This window comes from Tachypleus tridentatus, chromosome 4 (assembly GCF_004210375.1).
Source record: "Tachypleus tridentatus isolate NWPU-2018 chromosome 4, ASM421037v1, whole genome shotgun sequence".
NCBI lineage: Eukaryota > Metazoa > Arthropoda > Merostomata > Xiphosura > Limulidae > Tachypleus > Tachypleus tridentatus.
The window spans coordinates 94,705,155-94,729,092 of NC_134828.1; the positions used below are offsets into that span (position 1 = coordinate 94,705,155).

General features: G+C 32.3%; 1 pseudogene across 1 annotated transcript in view; it reads right to left on the minus strand.

The window, feature by feature from the left end:
- The window catches only part of LOC143249713 (cartilage oligomeric matrix protein-like), a 68,371-nt pseudogene that overhangs the window by 20,540 nt on the left and 23,893 nt on the right, over window positions 1-23,938 (minus strand). Inside the window, exons 10-20 of the transcript XR_013027916.1 lie at window positions 22,404-22,481; window positions 18,284-18,436; window positions 16,692-16,796; window positions 15,517-15,624; window positions 14,761-14,928; window positions 14,184-14,302; window positions 11,606-11,662; window positions 11,250-11,334; window positions 9,825-9,920; window positions 8,287-8,465; window positions 1,506-1,554 (exon numbers count right to left, since the gene is read on the minus strand). The product of XR_013027916.1 is annotated as a cartilage oligomeric matrix protein-like (transcript). The remainder of the gene's footprint in view (window positions 1-1,505; window positions 1,555-8,286; window positions 8,466-9,824; window positions 9,921-11,249; window positions 11,335-11,605; window positions 11,663-14,183; window positions 14,303-14,760; window positions 14,929-15,516; window positions 15,625-16,691; window positions 16,797-18,283; window positions 18,437-22,403; window positions 22,482-23,938) is intronic.

Below are 23,938 nucleotides of genomic sequence, written 5' to 3' on the forward strand. Positions count from 1 at the left end.
AAATGAACTGTCCCCGAGATACAGTGATTCAATTTACCACCTCCTATGAAAGAAACAACAATTTTGTAACGTTCAAATACTGAAAATGGGGTGGAAAACACATATACAGAAGTTGAGCACGTTATATTAAAACGATAATGAAACCTCGCTGCGTCCATGTCTCATTCTATCTGACTACTGTGCATCTTGACAACAGTCCTGAAGCAAATTTTCTTTTCCAAAGTCTCCTTCATAAAAATGTAAAGTAGAAACTTCACCATTTCTTCTGGAATAATGTACATACCCATTCTAGTTTACGAAAACAACGGCTTCAAGCACCAGTTCAACAGTCTGATCGTACAGTAATTCATAGGCGTGGTGTTAATTACCTTTGAATATCTAGTTCATCCAAAATTGCTTGAGGTATGTCATGGTTGAATTTACCATGTTCTGGAAGCAGCTTGTGTAAACGTTGACTTGTCTCCTTCTTGCAAACGGAGATTATTTTTGGTTATATTGCGCACTATTGCCTGTAGCACGTGAACTATTTTTGCTACTGGTCTTTGTGTTTGTATATTCCCACCAGCTACTAGACGTCCCAATTTGCTTACAACTGCTGATACAAACATCTTTGATGTCTCTTTTCTTTATATAGTTCTGTTTCCCCAGATTGGTCCATTCTCGAATTTGTTTGTTTTGAATTAAGCACAAAGCTACACAATGGGCAATCTGTGCTCTGCCAACCATGGGTATCGAAGCCCAGTTTTTAGTGTGTAAGTCCGTAAACATACCACTGTGCCTCTCAAATTTGTATAAAGTACAAAGGATAGCACAGTCTTGGAAATCTTAAATTTCTGATCTGAAAGCACTTTTATGTTCTGCTTCTATGTATCTTTTTTGGCGCAATAGGCTGTTATGTACTTTTTCTAAAAATCATTTGATTAAAGATCGATGACATTACAGAACCTATGAAATGCCAAAATATGAAACAATGTAGTTCTTATATATTCTGTTCCACTACGCCTTTATATCGGCAGTGGTGTAACATGACTTACTGATTTTCAAAATGATTTTTTTTTAAATAATGATTACTCAATTTTCTAAACTACCATGTATACTTATTATACACCTGTTCGTTTAATTAAACGTAGCTTCAAGATGGTTAATGTAGTAAGATAGGTTTGATTCTGTACAGAATACATAACAGTGAACCAAGTATTGACTTTACACGAAAGCTGTAATTATTAAACTCAAACATGATTTTTCGGCTATCGTCAAAGTTTTTGTACTGCAGGTATTTCTTTGATATAGTTGAACCGAAATGAAAATAAATTGAGGTCTAGGATAAATATGTGATATTACAAAATAACATAAATGTTTCCTTTCTTCCACAAATATCGAGAAACGACTTTCTTTGCCGTCACGTTTTGACGTTCTTAGAACATGTCCAAACAAATGAAAATGAAGTATAACATTCTACAGCACATCAAGCTTAGTGTCAAAAGCTGAAAATAATTTTATCTTACCCACTGCCAATCCTGGGTCACTATTCATAGTCTGGACGATCTCGGCCCCCTGTAGGAAAAAAATAAAACTATATCCAATGGTAATCCACAACACAAATACGACAACAAACAAGCTGTTAGATATGAAGTAACCAACAATACAGACACAACAACCAACAAGCTGTTAAACATGGTGTGAGCCACAATACAATTACAACAACCAATAAAATAGTAAACACAACGTAACCAACAATACAAGTACGGCAACCAACAAATTGCTAAAATGACGTAAGCCACAATAATTACAACAACCAAAAAGATATTAAACATGATGTAAGCCGAAATACAGATACAACAACCAACATGATGAAACCAATAATAAAGACACGACAACCAACAAGCTGTTAAACGTGAGATAAGCTACAATACGGATACGACAACCAACAAAATGTTATATGTGTACATATATACAAAAGTTTTGTTTTCTACACAAGGACTGTCTGTGTTAGCCGTCCCTAATTTAGCTGTGTAAGACTAACTAGTTGGTCAGCTAGTCATCACCACCCACCGCCAACTCTTGGACTACTCTTTTATCACCGAATAGTGGGATTGACTGTCAAATTATAACGCCCTCACGGCTGAAATGGCAAGCATGTTTGTTACGACCAGGATTCGAACCCGCGACCTTCAGATTACTACTCGAACGCCTTAAGCCACCTAGCCAGGCCGGGCCACACACAAAAGTTACCTCACATCACTTCTTATCACACCACAGGTTTATTCAAACTACAATATTATAATAAATTGTTCGAGAAACATGTTTTCAGGTGTTTGTTTAGTTTGCCTTCCAGTGGCACAATAGTATGTCTGCGGACTTATACCGCTAAAAACCGGTTTCGACACCAGTTATTGGCAGAACACAGATAACCTTTTGTGAAGCTTTGTACGAAATGACACACAAACAAAGACCTCTTTTGTTGCCTTTATTACAGTCTGATTTACACAAACCGAGACATTACATACTATATTTCAATCGTACTTTTATTTCTCATCACAAAAGAAGAAATACAATTTCGTTTGTTCCCTGTTAGTTTCTTCTTAGGATAGCATGGTCTAGATGTTATTGTTGTTGTTTTTTTAATTAAGCACAAAGCTACACAATGGGCTATCTGTGCTCTGCCCACCACAGTATCGAAAGCCGGTTTTCAGCGTTACATGTCCGCAGACATACCGCTAAGCCACTGGGGGACAACATGGTCAAGATTCAAACTTTATATTATCTAGACGTCACACTGAACGATCACATTCTGTATTCTACAAACTAGAAGAATAGACCTACTGAGGATTTTAATAGTCTTGTAAATTAACAACAATAATTTAGAAGTATCCTTGACCAGTTCCTATGGGTGTAGTTTGTACATGGTTTATTATCAACTACTTTGTTCTGGAAACCATGCTTGCTGATGGACACATTGTTATTACCGCAGCCTCTTGCTACTGTTCAGAGTTTGATTCTCAAAAATAAAACCCTATACAGTGAATGGTGAAACAGTTACTAACGTCCCAGATGATTGTTTCCGAGTAAACAAAATAACATAGGAAAACTCTAAGGAAAATGTTCTACAATTACGTAGGTGATTTACAACAATTTATTTATTCTACTCGCTTTTAGCTGTAATTTATAAAAAAAAATCTTCCTTACACAGATCTTCCTAAAAAATCTAAAATGTAAAGAAAAGTTTGTTTATTTTGTCAAGTAACATTATAATAATTTATATGTAAATCAGTGGATTCTGACTCACCAAATAACAAAACGTAACATTGTACTAATTTATATGTGAATTAGTGGATTCTGACTCACCAAATAACAAAACGTTACATTGTACTAATTTATATGTGAATCAGTGGATTCTGACTCACCAAATAACAAAACGTAACATTGTACTAATTTTTTTGTGAATCAGTGGATTCTGACTCACCAAATAACAAAACGTAACATTGTACTAATTTATTTGTGAATCAGTGGATTCTGACTCACCAAATAACAAAACGTAACATTGTACTAATTTATATGTGAATCAGTGGATTCTGACTCACCAAATAACAAAACGTAACATTGTACTAATTTATTTGTGAATCAGTGGATTCTGACTCACCAAATAACAAAACGTAACATTGTACTAATTTATATGTGAATCAGTGGATTCTGACTCACCAAATAACAAAACGTAACATTGTACTAATTTATTTGTGAATCAGTGGATTCTGACTCACCAAATAACAAAACGTAACATTGTACTAATTTTTTTGTGAATCAGTGGATTCTGACTCACCAAATAACAAAACGTAACATTGCACTAATTTATTTGTGAATCAGTGGATTCTGACTCATCAAATAACAAAACGTAACATTGTACTAATTTATATGTGAATCAGTGGATTCTGACTCACCAAATAACAAAACGTAACATTGTACTAATTTATTTGTGAATCAGTGGATTCTGACTCACCAAATAACAAAACGTAACATTGTACTAATTTATTTGTGAATCAGTGGATTCTGACTCACCAAATAACAAAACGTAACATTGTACTAATTTATTTGAGAATCAGTGGATTCTGACTCACCAAATAAGAAAACGTAACATTGTACTAAATTATTTGTGAATCAGTGGATTCTGACTCACCAAATAACAAAACGTAACATTGTACTAATTTATATGTGAATCAGTGGATTCTGACTCACCAAATAATAAAACGTAACATTGTACTAATTTATTTGAGAATCAGTGGATTCTGACTCACCAAATAACAAAACGTAACATTGTACTAATTTATTTGTGAATCAGTGGATTCTGACTCACCAAATAACAAAACATCAGACAGTCTGTATGTTATAAGATAAAACAAACATCACTGAAACATTAAAATACATTCCCTTAAAGCCATAATATTCCGATTAACTGCTTGAGAAAATGGCCAACCATGCATACTGTTGATGTTATGCTCAGAAATTTATACAAAAACCAGAAACGTAGACACATAACCTTGGAAAAAATAGATTAATGAATATACTTATCACAACGGGCAAAGTACTTAAAATAATTATCACCAAAATAATACTAAGTTGTTTTAGAAACCAAGCACCTACTCTCAGGAATACAAACTTGTCTTGGGTAAGAACAAATAAATAATTCACTATATCATCAGGTTCACTGAGAAGATATTAAAAACATGAATATTAACTGCTGTACAGATATAAACCTGTGATTTCCAAAGTCCTTAAACGATATTTACAATATATTTCCGTTTCTCTAAATAACCTGTATATTAAAAATAAACTATTGAATAATTCTGTCCGTCTGACGAATTGTCTCAAGACACAATCATCAGCTTTCTTCTCTATATCCAACATGTCAATAATCTTAAGCAACGAAATACACTCTCACAAACAAACCTTCCAGTTTACAGATAATGTTGTAGTGTGTTGTTTCTCAAAACCTGTTACAAGCAGCCAAGTATCACCTAAACCAATTAAGAACCTGGTGTTCCAAATAAAGACTCATATATACATAACTCTAAAAAATCTAGTTTAAAACTTGACAAAGAAAACTATGAGAAAAAATGAAAATCAAAACATGTACAAAACTATTTATATGTGTAACACTCAAAATATCTCCGTTTGTTTGCTTGCTTCTTTGTTCGTCGAGTTTACTGCGCAGATCACACTTCACTTACCTGATGGTGCGCGTAACGACAATATTTCGTTGCTATAAGCGTCTATCATCTGCTTGTCGAACCGATAATTTTATCGTTAACATATAGATTACAAGAGTAAATTATATGCAAACTTGGCATTTTCTGGTAACAATTAAATTAAAGCATAGCATAATAGACCTATTTAGTTACAGATTACGAATTATACATCCGCTAACACTTCTTGTATTTAAACTCACACACACACACAAACCAAATGTATGTAAACCTAGAATGTGAAAAAATATGAAACAGAAGGCCTAACCTATAAAATAAAATTATGCCGTTTGCTATGAAATAGTCTACGTAAAAAAAAAGTAATGATCAAGTCATAATAATTAATAAATAAATTAATTACTTAATATTTGGAAAGAGATGATTCAGGAATAAGAATATGTGTGTCTTCTTACAACAAACCTACATCGGGCTATTTGCTGTGTCGACAGCGGGGAATCGAGCATCTGATTTTAGCGTTGTAAATCCGAACACTTACCGCTGTCCTAAAGATAAGCTTATTCTATTCGGCAGACCCGGAATTCTTTTTTTTTTCCCACAAAAATTCACAGGATAATTTTTACCTATCAAAATATGGAAAGGAAAAACAGAGAAAATAGGATTCGTTTTGGTTTTTCTTTAACCCCAGACAACGCTGGTTAATGCTGCTAATACCATAACAAAATAAGAGCCATAGAGACAACAAAATTCCTTGGTATTACTTATGACAACAGATTAAAATAGAACAAACACAATCAAATCATAGACAAAGCCATCTCTCGATTCCGTATCCGAAAATTAAACTTCAAAATTAAACTATTAATGTGCAAAATATTCCTGAGCTTCATCACCGAAAACGGCTATTTAACATTTGTAATACTTCCAAACACATCAAACAAAAACAATCTTAAACTACAGGGAATACAAAACAAAGTTATGAGAATAATTAAGAACTTTCAAAGATAAATAAACATCAAACACTGCACAGGTAAACTAAGCTCCTGTACGTAAAACACTGATCGTTTACTCATATTATGAAAAAAAACAACTTTTATCATGTGATTTGTGTCATCATAAATTCTGTGTTCTCTCTGAGAATAGATATAATTATGTTTTAGATACAGCGACAATTACAAAAGCGTGAAAATAATTAGACCGAAGTGATATAACTTAGGAATGTTTAGATCCTAAGGTAACTATTAGAAAGAGGATACTTACTACCCATCGTCTGCGAAGAAAGTCTCCATCAAAGTACCAAATTACAGGTAAATAACCAACCATACCCAAGAAGATTTACAGCAACCAGAAGTGATATCCAGGAACACCTAAAGGAAACTTCAACTAGACACTCCCCAAGCCTTGAAAATGGTCCATACCAACAGACTCAACTGAACTCTATCGAAGACCAATCTTTATCCTTCTCTTTTTCCACTCCTGAAACCTACTCTCCTTCCCAGGTGTATCTTAAACTTCAATACTCTGGCTTTCTTTACGAACATTTCTTTGGTGAATCAAGTGAATAATCTTGGGGGAAGTTTACACCCCTAAATATCAAGTTTTTTACTTCTATTACAGAATCTACTTGTAAAATTTCCAATACTTTGTGAATCATTGTAAATAAAGTTCAAAAACTATATCTGATCTTAACACATTAGTAAGTACTTACTGTTACCACCAGTGGACCCTTTTAAGGCGAAATAATTAAACAGTTCAACTTCTAAATTCATCGATGTCAAAATATTGTAAAGAATCCAGTATGACAACGTTTGATCTATCAAGTATAGAAAAATACCGTGTTCTCTTTCTAAACTACCAATAATAATTTCTTAATTGATTGTGTAAACAGAAAACCTCACAACTTGGGGAACAGAGCAGTGTAAACAAACCTTGTTGAAACTTTTAAGTCTGTTGGCAAACTCGAGTGACAGATGTTTCAGACAGATACCCGCTGCCTTTCACATCTTCGTAAACTCTAATGTAACGAACCTTTAAGAAGAGAACCATTAAGCAAGATTAATTTCTTTTCGTAAGATTCAATATTTTATTTTTGATCAATTGATAAATAAAAAACTATAATTTCCCATAGTTCCACTTTCCAAGATTTCATCTTAGTTGCTTTAATCAGGCTAAAGTTAACTCCTTCAGTTTCTTTCTTATTAATCTAACACGTGTTTATTATAATAACACTCAGTTTTGTCTGTTCTAAAAATGAGTGTGAACCCTAATATATAAATGTAAACAAAGGACAGATATAAATATACTTTAGTACACATTTTATACAACAACATAGTAAAATATTATTAAAGTTTGTAAAACGTTCTATCGTTAGCTCATAGAATAACATTATGATTTTAATTTTTGACAGCATTACGTAGGTAAAGTTTAGCCCTAACTAAACTAAAGTAAAAAACGCATACAAGCCACCGTCCTAATTTATCTCTTATATCGAATACAGAGCACGCAAAATAAAGACTTAACTAATTTTATGACTAAGTTATTATTTAGTATTATTCTAGAAATCCTGAATTTGAAGAAGTGTTGTTGCAATAAAGACGCTAATTCTGTAGTGGTATAATACATTTTAACATATTCTATATATCTGTAGTGGTATAATACATTTTAACATATTCTATATATCTGTAGTGGTATAATACATTTTAACATATTCTATATATCTGTAATGGTATAATACATTTTAACATATTCTATATATCTGTAATGGTATAATACATTTTAACATATTCTGTAATATATACATTTTAACATATTCTATATATCTGTAATGGTATAATACATTTTAACATATTCTATATATCTGTAATGGTATAATAATAACATATTCTATATATCTGTATATTCTAACATATATATATCTGTAATGGTATAATACATTTTAACATATTCTATATATCTGTAATGGTATAATAGATTTTAACATATTCTATATATCTGTAATGGTATAATACATTTTAACATATTCTATATATCTGTAACTCTTTCCTTTTCTTTTCCTAACCGAATTTTATGTAATCAGAACATTAAATTTACTTACCTGGTTGTAGATCACCCAGTGGGGATCGATCTGAGAATCCCCCTCCGGATCTAAGACAACTGTTTGGTAGGCTCTGAAGTCGGTAGCATACACCTTTCGATTGTCTGGACACACATCCAGATGATCCGGTACGTTATCTCCATCATAATCTCCACGACAAACGTCACCCACTCCAGTCCCTGAAGACAATAAGTAAATCCACACGGAATACTGAATGTTATCATAAAATCTCTGATGTAATTTGTTAAGCTTTATAAATCATTCTTAGTCGTGAAGAAGCCAAATGGAAAATATCGTGAAATCAGCACAAACACTTTCCATACACTTCTTATTAAGACTCATCAAAAACACATGCTATACGAAAACCTTCTGTACGTTTCATAACAACATTCATCATAAGCACATTCTACACGTACACCTTCTATACGTTTCATAACAGCATTCATCATAAACACATTCTATACATTTCATAACAGCATTCATCATAAACGCATTCTATGCGTACACCTTCTGCACATTTCTTAACAGCATTCATCATAAACACATTTTATACGTACACTTTCTGTACGTTTCATAACACCACTCATCATAAACACATTCTATATGCTTTAAAGAAACAGTGAATCATTTTAGTTAAACTATTTTATTATTCACACTCGAAGTGTTTGGCACTGCAGTCTCGTTCTTAGTGTTAACAGTATGGTTTGTTTGGTTGGTTAGTTGGTTGGTTGTTAATTTCGCGCAAATCTACACGAGGGCTATCCACACTAACCGTCCCCAGTTTAGCAGTGAAAGACTAAACGGAAAGCAACCAGTAATAACCCCCCACTATCAACTCGTGGGCAATTCTTTTACCAAGAAATAGTGGGATTGACCACTAAGTAATAACACCCACGACTGAAAGAGCGAGCTTGTTTAGTGGTAAGGGGATTAGAACCCGCAACCCGCAAGATTGCTAGTCAAGCACTCAACTCACTGGCCACTTCTGAATCCAAATATAAATCCAGTTGATCCAGTTTGTAACGTTCTGAAACTTCGCCAGAAAGACTAACAAAATTTCAATATCTGCTTTCTAAAAAACGTATCAGATTATTTCACTACATTTCAATAACAGTAAATCAATACTTAACATCAAAAACTGGGTGTTTTCTCGTCCAATTTGTATACTTAACATTAATGACGAGCTGCTTAAAACACCCAACCTAGTATATCAAATTAATTCTATTCTTTACTATTTTAATATTTAACTCTGATCTGTGTAAGTTGTATAAATCAGAAGTTAATCGCAAACACTTATCTAGTTTACATATTTTTATTTAATCACTGGTTCTAACAGTTACATGTTCTGGAGTTACGTCTTCTATAGACGTTACATTATTGACTAACTAATAGCTCCAGCTGGTACTTTAGTAGAATCTAGGTTATTAAATTGGTGTCACATTGTTTGTATAAATCAGACGAAATACATCATAATATTAAATTAAGCCTAGTGTTACACTGACTGGACCAGTTGTAATTAGAGGTAAATCCCAACTTACCGTTAGTATCACGTTGGTCCGGATTGTACACCAGAGCACAATTGTCCTCACTGTCCGAAATTCCATCATTGTCTTTGTCAAAATCACATGCGTCACCTGTATAAATAAAGGATAAACACTAGTAACTTCTATCTAAATGTTAAAAAAACACCTCACATTTACTTTAGAACATATAGAATATTATAATTTTCCAAAGGTGGAAAATCTAGACGGTATGAAAACGGTAGTAAAACCAAATCCAATAAAACAACTTAATTTAATGTCAGAAGTGTAATATAGGAAACCTATCTTCTAAACTATATATCATTAAAACACTTTAGTCTTTGTTGTTATGTCGTATTCACCTGAGTAACTTTAGTCTTTCTTGTTATGTCGTATTCACCTAAATATCTTTAGTATTTCTTGTTATGTCGTATTCACCTGAATAACTGTAGTCTTTGTTGTTATGTCGTATTCACCTAAATAACTTTAGTCTTTCTTGTTATGTCGTATTCACCTAAATAACTTTAGTATTTGTTGTTATGTCGTATTCACCTGAATAACTTTAGTCTTTCTTGTTATGTCGTATTCACCTGAATAACTTTAGTCTTTCTTGTTATGTCGTATTCACCTGAGTAACTTTAGTGTTTGTTGTTATGTCGTATTCACCTGAGTATCTTTAGCATTTGTTGTGATGTCATATTCACCTGAGTAACTTTAGTCTTTGTTGTTATGTCGTATTCACCTGAGTAACTTTAGTCTTTGTTGTTATGTCGTATTCACCTGAGTAACTTTAGTGTTTGTTGATAAGCCATATTCACCCGACTATTTTTAGTATTTGTTGTTATGTCGTATTCACATAAATAACTTTAGTCTTTGTTGTTATGTCGTATTCACCTAAATAACTTTAGTCTTTTTTGTTATGTCGTATTCACCTAAATAACTTTAGTCTTTCTTGTTATGTCGTATTCACCTAAATAACTTTAGTCTTTGTTCTTATGTCGTATTCACCTGAATAACTTTAGTCTTTGTTCTTATGTCGTATTCACCTGAATAACTTTAGTCTTTGTTCTTATGTCGTATTCACCTTTTCCATCTTCGTCTGTATCTGAATAACTTTTAGTCTTTGTTGTTATGTCGTATTCATTTGAATAACTTTAGTCTTTCTTGTTATGTCGTATTCACCTAAATAACTTTAGTATTTGTTGTTATGTCGTATTCACCTGAATATCTTTAGTCTTTGTTGTTATGTCGTATTCACCTAAATAACTTTAGTCTTTGTTCTTATGTCGTATTCACCTAAATAACTTTAGTCTTTCTTCTTATGTTGTATTCACCTAAATATCTTTAGTCTTTGTTGTTATGTCGTATTCACCTGAATAACTTTAGTCTTTGTTGTTATGTTTGGAACTCGGTAAATTTTCGGATCACTCTTCTTGTTCTTACCTTTTCCATCTTCGTCTGTATCCAGTTGATCACTGTTAGGATAATCTGGACAGTTGTCCTTGTTGTCTTGTATCCCATCCAGATCCTGTAGAGACTGCATGAAAACAACTGTATAATTGTTAGCAATGGGTGTGACTTCTACATATAATATCATGTTACTGCTAAGAACATCACTAATACGTCACTATTCCAGTAATAAATATTCTAACGTTTGATAAGTTAATGATTTCACAAAGTTACAAACATTTTATAAACTACGAAGTACATAAAATAATTAATTCTAAGATAAAGTAAGTTTAGAATATGTAATTTTTAAATCCGTTAAACTACATTTAAAAGTTTCTTCTATTGACAACTTACCGGTCAACGTTATTGTCACAATGGTCACCTACCAAATCTTTATCGGCATCAATCTGATTATAAAATAACAAAATATTTTATTAAATTACAAATATACATTAAAAATAGTATAAAAATAGAAATAACTCTGGTTATACTAATGTAAATATAAAATACCACGTTAGGTAAAATAAAAAATATTCTACTGGTCAGGGATTACTTATTGACCAAGGTCTGCCAATTATCTGGAAAAGTTGGATTTGCCCTAAGTATTAGATACATTTATTAGCTTTATTGAAATAGCGTGAAGGTTATGGTGTTCGACTCGAAACCTGCAGTTCGTAGGTTCAAATCTCCGTCATACCAAAGATGCTTGAACTTTCAACCGTAGGGGCGATATAATTTGACAGTTAATCCCACTTATCCTTTGTGAATGAGTATCCTACGAGTTAGTGGTAGATGGTGATGACTAGCTGCCTTCTCTCTAGTCTTACACTGATAAATTAGGGATGGCTAACGCAGATAGCCATAGTATATGTTTTTGCAAATACCAAAACCAAAGGAATTTGAATAGTAAAATATTATTCTGAGAATGTGCCACTTTATCTTTATATGTATATAACACCGACTAGAATACTGAATATAACTGTTTCTGTTATTTGTCGTTTCTTATATAGCTTAGAAAATTAAATTAGATAGCTCTGAAAATTAAAATAACCTCACTTAAAATGATTATAAATCTTTATGACAATGTGTAAACAGCTAAATATGAGATAAACCACAAATTCCATAATATTATGTAACATTGTAATAACAAACATAAACTATACAATAATTATCGATAAATTATATGACGTTAATTGTTGTCATCAGTGTGTTACAGTTGTTACCCTGCTGAACACACTACTAAAACATTGTGGCTGTTATCACCTGATTAGTGTTATCAATGTGTCGTGATTATTGTCATTCTAATTACTATTGTTAATGTACTATGGCTACTATCATACCAGTTACTAATTACTCATTACCAATGTGTCTTAGCTACTATTATATTACTAGCTGCCATTATACTATGTAAAACAGATTGTGTTCCTGGATAGTATGGTTTATTTCTTAATTACTTGTGTTGTAAAAGTACAGAAAATGGCCGTTATTCCCTTCAAACTCTGCTTTTGTGACCTGGATAATGAAATTTAGAAATTAACCTATTTTTTATGTGAAACGGCCAACATTTGCACATTTTCATTTACATAAGATTTGAATAAAACAACATATGAATCACGATTTAAAGTTATTTAAACTAAAGTATACAGAAATGTTTAGAAATGAGAAGGTTTTCGAGATTTGCAACTGTAATGTAAATCACTTTCACAAATACTGTCTCCCATCATGTTTTCATTACATGCTTCTTGGTAGCGGCGTTCAAAGTCCAGCACATCTTGGTGGAAGTGGTCACCTTGCTCCGCTGAGTATGCTCCCATGTTCTCCTTGAATTTATGAAGATGAGCGTCAAGGATATGGACTTTCAGAGACATCCTGCGGCCCATTTTGCCGTAGTTCTTCACTAGAGCCTCAACCAGTTCCACATAATTTTCGCCCTTGTGATTGCCCCCCCAAACCCCCAAAAGCTGCCCCAAGCTTTTTTTCCTTCCTACTGAGCTTCTTGGGGAATTCTGTATACTTCAGAATCTTCTTTACTTGTGGTCCAATGAAGACACCAGCTTTGATCTTCGCCTCAGACAGCTTAGAGAAGAAGTCTCGAAGGCACTTGAAGGTTGCAGACTCCTTATCAAGAACTGTGACAAGTTGTTTCATAGGACCCAATTTTATGTACAATGGGAGGAACAACACCTTCTGGAGGTCCACTAATGACTCACACATGACATTGTGCCTCCCCACAGAGAACTCGGTCCGTTATTGCCAGTGCTTTCTCTTGTAGTGCGCTGTGGTGTCCCTGTTATCACAAAGGCAAAGATAACAGGGAAACTTGGTAAAGCCTCCTTGGAGACCCATCAGGAATGCCACCATTTTGAAATCTCCGATAACCTTCCAGCCATACTCATCATACTTCAAGACTTCTAGCAAGGTCTTGATGCTGTTGTATTTCTCTTTGAGGTGCACCGAATGAGCCAGAGGAAGAGACGGTTCTTGAAAATGCTCGTAAGTTCTACAACATTTAAAAAAATATAGTAAAAGTTCTACAACATCCTAGAAAGTTCTTAAGAATTCTTGTAAGTTCGAGAAAATTATCTGTCAGCTACTCAGCACTGAATCTACCTGAAATGATCTGAAAAATGGGCAAATTTCAAACTTTCATTAGCCAGATCATAAAAGCAAAGTCTGAAGAGAGAAAATAGGTCTTTTCCATTCACATTAGGCATAAACAATAGGGAAATAATACTTTCTGCCCAGAAACAAGAAAAAGTAAAAATTTTGTTACATAGTGTAATCATCCTTTATATAAAACTCTAACATGTTAAATCTGTTTGTAACAGATGAAGAAACTTCCCACAATAAAAGTTACACTTATTATTTCTATATCAGTTTTATTACACTATTAAATACTTGTTTGGTGACACGACAGTGAAGACATACCTGAGAAGGATTATGAACGTATGGGCAGTTGTCACATACGTCACCCAGCTTATCACCATCTGAGTCTCGTTGGTCGGAATTTGGTGTAGTGGGACAATTATCTAGCACGTTCTGGATGCCTGTAAGGCCGAACAACATATTCTAGAATCCAGTATTCAGTTAAGGACACTCAGAAATCAAGAATAACTAAATAATGATAATTTCATTATTTACCTGTAAAGGAAACAAGATGTCTTAAGACAGTATATTATTTAAAAAAACGTAGCTACAATCATTTGACTATACAGCTTTAAATTTTAAAACAATGTATTATTTAACACTAAAATCTTAGTTACGAAAAGTTGACTGTACAGCTTTAAGTTTTATTAGCTTGTAGTAAAGTCAATTCAGTGTATTTATAATTCTACTAGAGGAATGAGAGTCATGTTTATACAACGTTTAATTGTAGAAAATAAGATATGATAAACTAAACAAAACTCACCGTCATTGTCAGCATCAGGATCACACAGGTCCCCATATCCGTCGTTGTCGGAATCCGTCTGTTCAAATAAGATATGATAAACTAAACAAAACTCACCGTCATTGTCAGCATCAGGATCACATAGGTCCCCATATCCGTCGTTGTCGGAATCCGTCTGTTCAGGATTGGGGATTTGAGGACAGTTGTCACAAGCGTCTCCGAGTTTGTCTGGACCGTCTGGATCAGTATCTTTTGGTTAGGGTTAGGAACTAGAGGACAGTTGTCCTGTGTTACAAAGAGAAACGTCTTAAATATACATCACTCTAATTAATGTACAGATTTTGTATATTATGTACATTTACCTTTCTTTGTTACATATTCTGTTTCTGTTTTCTCTTCTATCAGCTTTAGAACATAAATATTCCACGTATTATTAATATAAATACCCAGTATGATACTTTACACAATATTCTATTTTTAGTTCATCATCACGTTTGTTACAAGAATTATAATGTAGTGTTTTCTCTGTATGTTTATATATGTGTGTAGACATGATAAAATAATGTAGTTTACTCTGTTCTATATATTAGATTTTGTATTATCTATTCAACATAAAGAAAACTTCAAAAACTACTGTATAGCAGTGAACTAAAACTTTTGATAATTATTTTAAACCATTATATTAAATATATTGATTAAAGATTTGAAAATCAACATAAATCGAACATATTAGAAATAAAGCAGGAAGACCAGAAAACAGCAGCGGACAATGTAACCACTTTACTGGTGCCGTTCTTTCTGTAATGTTCTAAGTACGTTTGCATCATAACAAAAGTGTGTTTATGAAAGAAATGTAAAATTAAAGTGACATACTGGATCATTGATGATACCATCACCATCAGCGTCTTCATCACAAGCGTCTCCGATTTTGTCACCATCAGCATCTTCTTGTCCACTATTGGGTGTATTTGGGCAGTTGTCCTAAACAAAACAAATCTGTTAATCGAGGGTCTTGTGTGTTATATGTGTCAAACACTTCTGTATCATTAAAGACACTCATGGACAAACGTTAGTGATTGTCAGATAACTATTCTACATACAACAATCAAATAACGTCTCGGCAAACATTAAATTACAAATAAAAATATATTATTTGGCAACGTTGGTTTCATATCGGAGAACAAAAAATAAAAACAATTATGTGTAACCATTGGAAATTGTAAAACACAGTGGTAAATGAATAGCAGGAGTTACGCAGAAACTTATGTGTATACATAAGAAATTGTAACACATAAAAACAACTTTGTGTTTCTCTGTCGTTTTCATTTTGCAATAGATATTGAAGTTTCTGTTTTCTCTTTGAAAGAGGGCTTTTCTTATATTCAAAAATAAACATAATTTAGTAACTAACTTTTTGATGTGATCACAACTGGTTATCTAATTAGACATTTCATAATTTTCACACACAGCTGGTTATCTAATTAGACATTTCATAATGTTCACACACAGCTGGTTATCTAATTAGACATTTCACAATTTCACACACAGCTGGTTATCTAATGAGACATTTCATACTTTTCACACACAACTGGTTATCTAATTAGACATTTCATAATTTTCACACACAGCTGGTTATCTAATTAGACATTTCATAATTTTCACACACAGCTGGTTATCTAATTAGACATTTCATAATTTTCACACACAGCTGGTTATCTAATTAGACATTTCATAATTTTCACACACAGCTGGTTATCTAATTAGACATTTCATAATTTTCACACACAGCTGGTTATCTAATTATACATTTCATAATTTTCACACACAGCTGGTTATCTAATTAGACATTTCATAATTTTCACACACCGCTGGTTATCTAATTAGACATTTCATTATTTTCACACACAGCTGGTTATCTAATTAGACATTTCACAATTTCACACACAGCTGGTTATCTAATGAGACATTTCACAGTCTGATGCGTTTTAGGAAAAAAGTAAATTTTCTGAAAATGGACTTTATAAGGAATGTTTTACGTTGGTACTTACGGCCAAACATCTTGGATTGTTGCACCTCAGGTCATAGTCTGGCCAGCCGTCCAAGTCCTTATCCGGACCGCAAATCTTCCCATTTCCTGCCCAGCCGACACGACACTAAGTAATAAAAATCCTTGTAGTGCCATCTGTGTACCATTTACCGTTTCAAATTAAGTTAACACGAGTATTTCAAAGTTTCAAATCTCAAATAAATCCTTAAAGCTATATATTACGTAGTATGTGCTTTCCATGAGTTTTGAGATAATAAATTTCATTATATTTACAACTGAAAAAATAATAAGAAGTGTAAAAAAATATATGGATGTTAGTTTCAAGGATACATAAATAATATATCAGTCAAAACAGTTTATAAATATTAACTCCTACGTTTCTCTAAAACAAACTAATTAACTTTCAGCCCCAATTCAGGTAGGCGTCTTGAGTGTTTAAACAACAATTTTAATGCATTTAACTCTGTATAGCTGGATGGTGTATAAAAGAAAACGAAGTTAAAATCCATCATGCAAGAGAATGGTTTTTATTTGGGTGAGTCCAAGTACTTTCCTATACACATGAACGTATGAAACAAGCAGTCAAACATTTATCAAAACAAACTTTGGCACGAAGAAACTACATAAATAAGTTGATGAAATAGATATGTCCGAGAGCGGTACAGTCTACATTCTAATGACTTCAAGATTTTCACTTTAAATTTTATATTACGTTTAAGAAACATAAAAAACACGTTTGCGTACTTTAACGTGTTAAACGTGCCTTTTAAAGTACTAATATACTTCACAATGCGTCTTTGGCAATTTCCTGTTAATGATGACACTTGGTAAGAGTACATTATTAGCTCCACAAAACTTTACGAACTTTATACGTGCACTAATTATATGTTTATTTTCCTTTATTCATTGCCTCTAAAGTTTAAAAAAATATTTTTACAAAACTCACTGAATGATCGACACCAGATTTAGGTTTAAAAGCTTTACTTTACCAGATTTAGGTTTAAAAGCTTTACTTTCACCAGATTTAGGTTTAACACTTTACTTTCACCAGATTTAGGTTTAAAAGCTTTACTTTCACCAGATTTAGGTTTAAAAGCTTTACTTTCACCAGATTTAGGTTTAACACTTTACTTTCACCAGATTTAGGTTTAAAAGCTTTACTTTCACCAGATTTAGGTTTAAAAGCTTTACTTTCACCAGATTTAGGTTTAAAGCTTTACTTTCACCAGATTCAGGTTTAAAAGCTTTACTTTCACCAAATTTAGTTTTAACACTTTACTTTCACTTTCACTTTCAGATTTAGGTTTAAAACTTTCTTTACTTTCTTTCACCAGATTTAGGTTTAAAAGCTTTACTTTCACCAGATTTAGGTTTAACACTTTACTTTCACCAGATTTAGGTTTAAAAGCTTTACTTTCACCAGATTTAATATCTTACTTCTTATTGTAGTTTTATTTCACTTAAATAAACATAAACAAAGAAATTCTAAACAACGCTTCATAATATTTTAAGTACAAGTTTTTATCCATAAGACACAGATAAAACTAAATAAAGTTGTTTATACTTTCTGACACGTTTTGAATATTGACTTACCTTACATTGATAAGTAGTTTGACCCCTCAGTATTTCACAGTCTGCATTTCCATCACAGACACTACCGTCAGGACAAGTCCCTGGGTTGGGACTGCACCCAATGGTTTGATTCCCAATAAATCCCTCGATACACACTCCACATGTAAACGAACCCTTAACGAAACAGAAATATTGATTTGTCATCGGGTAATGAAACAAGTACATACAAGATACGAAAATACATCCTTTTGTTGTAGCCCGTCTGCAACAAGATAAACAAGTTAGCTTCAATATCATAACCTTTCCAGTACAACTTAATAAGTACAATCTACCAAATTATAGCTTCGTTCATTTCAAGTATGAAACATTAGCCTGAAGATCATATATGCCACCAACAGATGATATATGAATCTTAAACTGGAGGTCATACCTTTCCATTACAACGTAATAGCAACAGCCTTCTAAACGACAGTAGCCTTATCAACTACAAGCAAATAATAATAATATCCTACATGTTGGTAGATCTATCCACAAGAAGTTAGAAAGATCAAACTTTCTTTAGATCATAGTTCAAACCAATCATATTTTAGTTTCATCTGAGTATAAGAATGTTTTCCTGATTAGGTTAGAGTTGACTTCCAAGCAAGTTGATGTTCTAAACGTTCTGTTGTGACAGTCTTTCTGATTCCGTAACGAACATTAAAAATTTTCCTTCTTCCAAATGATGTTTTCTCAGTTTTATCTCGCTTAATAATTTTGTTATATGAATATACTTCCTAAGATAGACGTGTATATACATGGACAAAAGACCTCTCCCTGGAAGTATTGTTAAAAGTTTGATAACTCGTCATGAAACAAATGATTACATAATAACATGTTGCCTATACAAGTATAGCTTTCATCTGCATGCAAAGACACACCAGTGTATTAACACAAGTAAATACTTCCCATACAGTGCGAGTAAGACTTCATCTCGAATGAAAATACATTTTTTTGTTCCGATTTGATTTGTTTTGAATTTTGCGCAAAACTACTCGAGGGCTATCTGCACTAGCCGTCCCTAACTTAGCAGTTTAAGCAAGAATACAAGGAAGGCAGCTAAGCATCACCACCGACCGCCAATTCTTGGGCTACTCTTTTACCAACGAATAGTAGGATTAACCGTCACATTATAACGTCCCAAAGGCTGAAAGGGCAAGCATGTTTCGTGTGATGGTGATTCGAACTCGCGACCCTCAGATGACGAGTCGAACATCTTAACCACCTGGTCATGCCCGGCATAGCTTGAATGTTGTAATTAATCTTTGTACAGTCCTGGCTAAGATTTTTTATATTTTGTAACACATAAGATTATTATTCTTAAGATGAACTAAAAATACACTTAGTGCTGTTAAACCGGGATATGCATGTTGTATCTAACATATACGTGTTTATTTTGTGTACAGAGACAGGTTTATTTGCTCAGAAGTACCTGTATCAACGTGCACTTTAAATGAATGTGTAGACAACCGACTGATTCAAACTTTTAGATTTACTTTATTCGCCAAATATGTCTGATAGAAAATTAAAGTAATTTATTAAAGGTTATGTGTAACATTCAATAGTATTTGATTGTGCTAACGTCCTCTGGTGACATCAACATTACTAACAAATTCAAAAAAAAAAAAATCAGATGTGCCAAATGAACACACTCCCTTCAGTTGTTATTTGTGTATATGACAGTTATAAAAAACACATGCATCTAATTAGTTCGTATTTCATCCAACAGATGTCACAAAAGATGCAAAGAAAAAGTGTTTCGCCACATGAAAGTTTTCAACTAATTCATTGAGCGATGGATTCGTTTTTGTTAAAACTCCTGAGCTAATATTCCTTAACGAGGCAAAAACATTGAGTTAGCTATTTTAACAAGTGTTCTCAAAAGGCAAGAACCAAGGTAACACTAAATATTAACGTTTCACAAGATAAGAACCAGGAAAATATCCATATTTCATAAAGGCTCACAAGATACCTTTAGTTATCCCTTATAACAAGTGATTACAAGAATAAATAGAGAAAACACTTTGGTAATCTCTACTTGATAAATGTTCATGAAACATAAAAAAAGAGAGAGATTGTCATGAACAAAAATAACGAACTGATGATTCTTGGGTTGGCTTTTGAACTGAGATAACTAAACACTGAATATATTCACAGTGTTGAAATCATTGAGTGTTGTAATAACTAAACACTGAATATATTCACAGTGTTGAAATCATTGAGTGTTGTAATAACTAAACACTGAATATATTCACAGTGTTGAAATCATTGAGTGTTGTAATAACTAAACACTGAATATATTCACAGTGTTGAAATCATTGAGTGTTGTAATAACTAAACACTGAATATATTCACAGTGTTGAAATCATTGAGTGTTGTAATAACTAAACACTGAATATATTCACAGTGTTGAAATCATTGAGTGTTGTAATAACTAAACACTGAATATATTCACAGTGTTGAAATCATTGAGTGTTGTAATAACTAAACACTGAATATATTCACAGTGTGGAAATCATTGAGTGTTGTAATAACTAAACACTGAATATATTCACAGTGTTGAAATCATTGAATGTTTTAATAAGTAAACACTGAATATATTCACAGTGTGGAAATCATTGAATGTTGTAATAACTAAACACTGAATATATGCACAGTGTTGAAATCATTGAGTGTTGTATACCAGACGTAATTTCTGCATGAACTTTATCAACTTAATTCGTGTTGAGTTTCTATCATCACAAAGACACGATTGTTTTTGTTCGTATTTTGTTCTACAACAATAACCATTCTGGCTGGGTTCACAAAATGGTGAATTCATCCTTCACTGAAATGTTTGATGTTTGATTTCTGTAAGACATAAAGAACAAGCTTCGGAAATGTGAGGGTATATGACATAGTGTGTATCATTTTAGTGTACTGATGTTTCAATATTCAAATACTTGCTAATATAGGAAGATAATATTATATATCTTTAAATTAAAAACCATTAACTAAGTTAATTCATCCTTTACTTGGTGAAATTTTTCACTCTATTTAAGATGCAAGAAATCTTTCTCTTTAATACCATTACGATGTTTACATAATAAAAGAAAACATAAACGTAAGACTGCTACAGTAGATCAAATTACTGTATTATTTCAAAACTCCCGTTGAATCAACTAATAAAGATGGTTATATCTGAACAGCGTTTAGTCTCATGTTTTAAACACTTGGTTTTTATGATAGAATAAATGGACTATTCTATTTTATTGCCAACATAGATACATTGGTGTTTTTGGGTTTTGCATCAGGTCACACTGTTTAGCAACTCAAGTAGTATTTGGTCCAGTGCAACGCAAGTAGTATTTGGTCCAGTGCAACGCAAGTAGTAATTGGTCCAGTGCAACTCAAGTAGTATTTGGTCCAGTGCAACGCAAGTAGTATTTGGTCCAGTGCAACGCAAGTAGTATTTGGTCCAGTGCAACTCAAGTAATATTTGGTCCAGCGCAACTCAAATAGTATTTGATCCAGTACAACTCAAATAGTATTTGATCCAGTGCAACTCAAATAGTATTTGTTACAGTACAACTCAAATAGTATTTGATCCAGTAAAACTCAAATAGTATTTGATCCAGTGCAACACAAGTAGTATTTGTTACAGTGCAACACAAATAGTATTTGGTCCAGTGCAATGCAAGTAGTATTTGGTCCAGTGCAATTCAAGTAGTATTTGGTCCAGTGCAACTCAAGTAGTATTTGGTCCAGTGCAACTCAAGTAGTATTTGGTCCAGTGTAACACAAGTAGTATTTGGTCCAGTGCCTTATAATAACTTATTAAATATTAATTATAATTTTCCCACGTGTCACACATATAGTACTTAAAATAACTGAAAGTGACATTCATTATCTATCTAAATTATTTAATACAATAACAAACTATAATACCTCTGGTTCATGAGCAACAACAAACGGTCTCAGTAAACTATAAAACTGTACTTTATCTCACTGTAAGATTATTTTTCCTTTAACGTTTAAAAAACTCCCGTTCTTTAACTTCTACACTTGAAATTATTGTCTGTCCTGTCTGGAGTTTTATAATGATAGACTTTATTTTAATTACCTCTGTGTTGATGCACTGTGAATTTTCCACACAGCCGCCATTCTTCCCGTCGTCACATTCATTGACGTCTAAACACAACTAGCGGAGAAACAAAAACACTGTTAACATTGACGTCTAAACACAACTAGCAGAGAAACAATACCACTGTTAACATTGACTCTAAGGACAACTAGAGAGAAAATAAGAAATCTGTTGAAATAACATTGGCTCCAAAAACAGTTAAAGCTAAATAAAAACACTGTTGATATAACAATGGCACATAAACACAGAACGCACACAAAATCACTGTTGGTATAACACATCGCTGAAATACGATAGTCTCAGGTTTAAGTTACAAAACGCAGATAACCCAATGAGAAAACAATGCAAACTTAAAGCATTTCTGTAAAACTTTGTGTATTTAAGGCTGCAACAACAGTGAAAACATTAACAATGTTCTTAGTAATTATAAATGAAATATTATAATAGTCATTTATTTGAGGCTGCAACAATACTGAAAACATTAACAATGTTCTTAGTAATTATAAATGAAATATTATAATAGTCATTTATTTGAGGCTGCAACAATAGTGAAAACATTAACAATGTTCTTAGTAATTATAAATAAAATATTATAATATTCATTTATTTGAGGCTGCAACAATACTGAAAACATTAACAATGTTCTTAGTAATTATAAATGAAATATTATAATAGTCATTTATTTGAGGCTGCAACAATAGTGAAAACATTAACAATGTTCTTAGTAATTATAAATGAAATATTATAATAGTCATTTATTTGAGGCTGCAACAATACTGAAAACATTAACAATGTTCTTAGTAATTATAAATGAAATATTATAATAGTCATTTATTTGAGGCTGCAACAATAGTGAAAACATTAACAATGTTCTTAGTAATTATAAATGAAATATTATAATAGTCATTTATTTGAGGCTGCAACAATAGTGAAAACATTAACAATGTTCTTAGCAATTATAAATGAAATATTATAATAGTCATTTATTTGAGGCTGCAACAATAGTGAAAACATTAACAATGTTCTTAGTAATTATAAATGAAATATTATAATAGTCATTTATTTGAGGCTGCAACAATAGTGAAAACATTAACAATGTTCTTAGTAATTATAAATGAAATATTATAATAGTCATTTATTTGAGGCTGCAACAATAGTGAAAACATTAACAATGTTCTTAGTAATTATAAATGAAATATTATAATAGTCATTTATTTGAGGCTGCAACAATAGTGAAAACATTAACAATGTTCTTAGTAATTATAAATGAAATATTATAATAGTCATTTATTTGAGGCTGCAACAATACTGAAAACATTAACAATGTTCTTAGTAATTATAAATGAAATATTATAATAGTCATTTATTTGAGGCTGCAACAATACTGAAAACATTAACAATGTTCTTAGTAATTATAAATGAAATATTATAATAGTCATTTATTTGAGGCTGCAACAATAGTGAAAACATTAACAATGTTCTTAGTAATTATAAATGAAATATTATAATAGTCA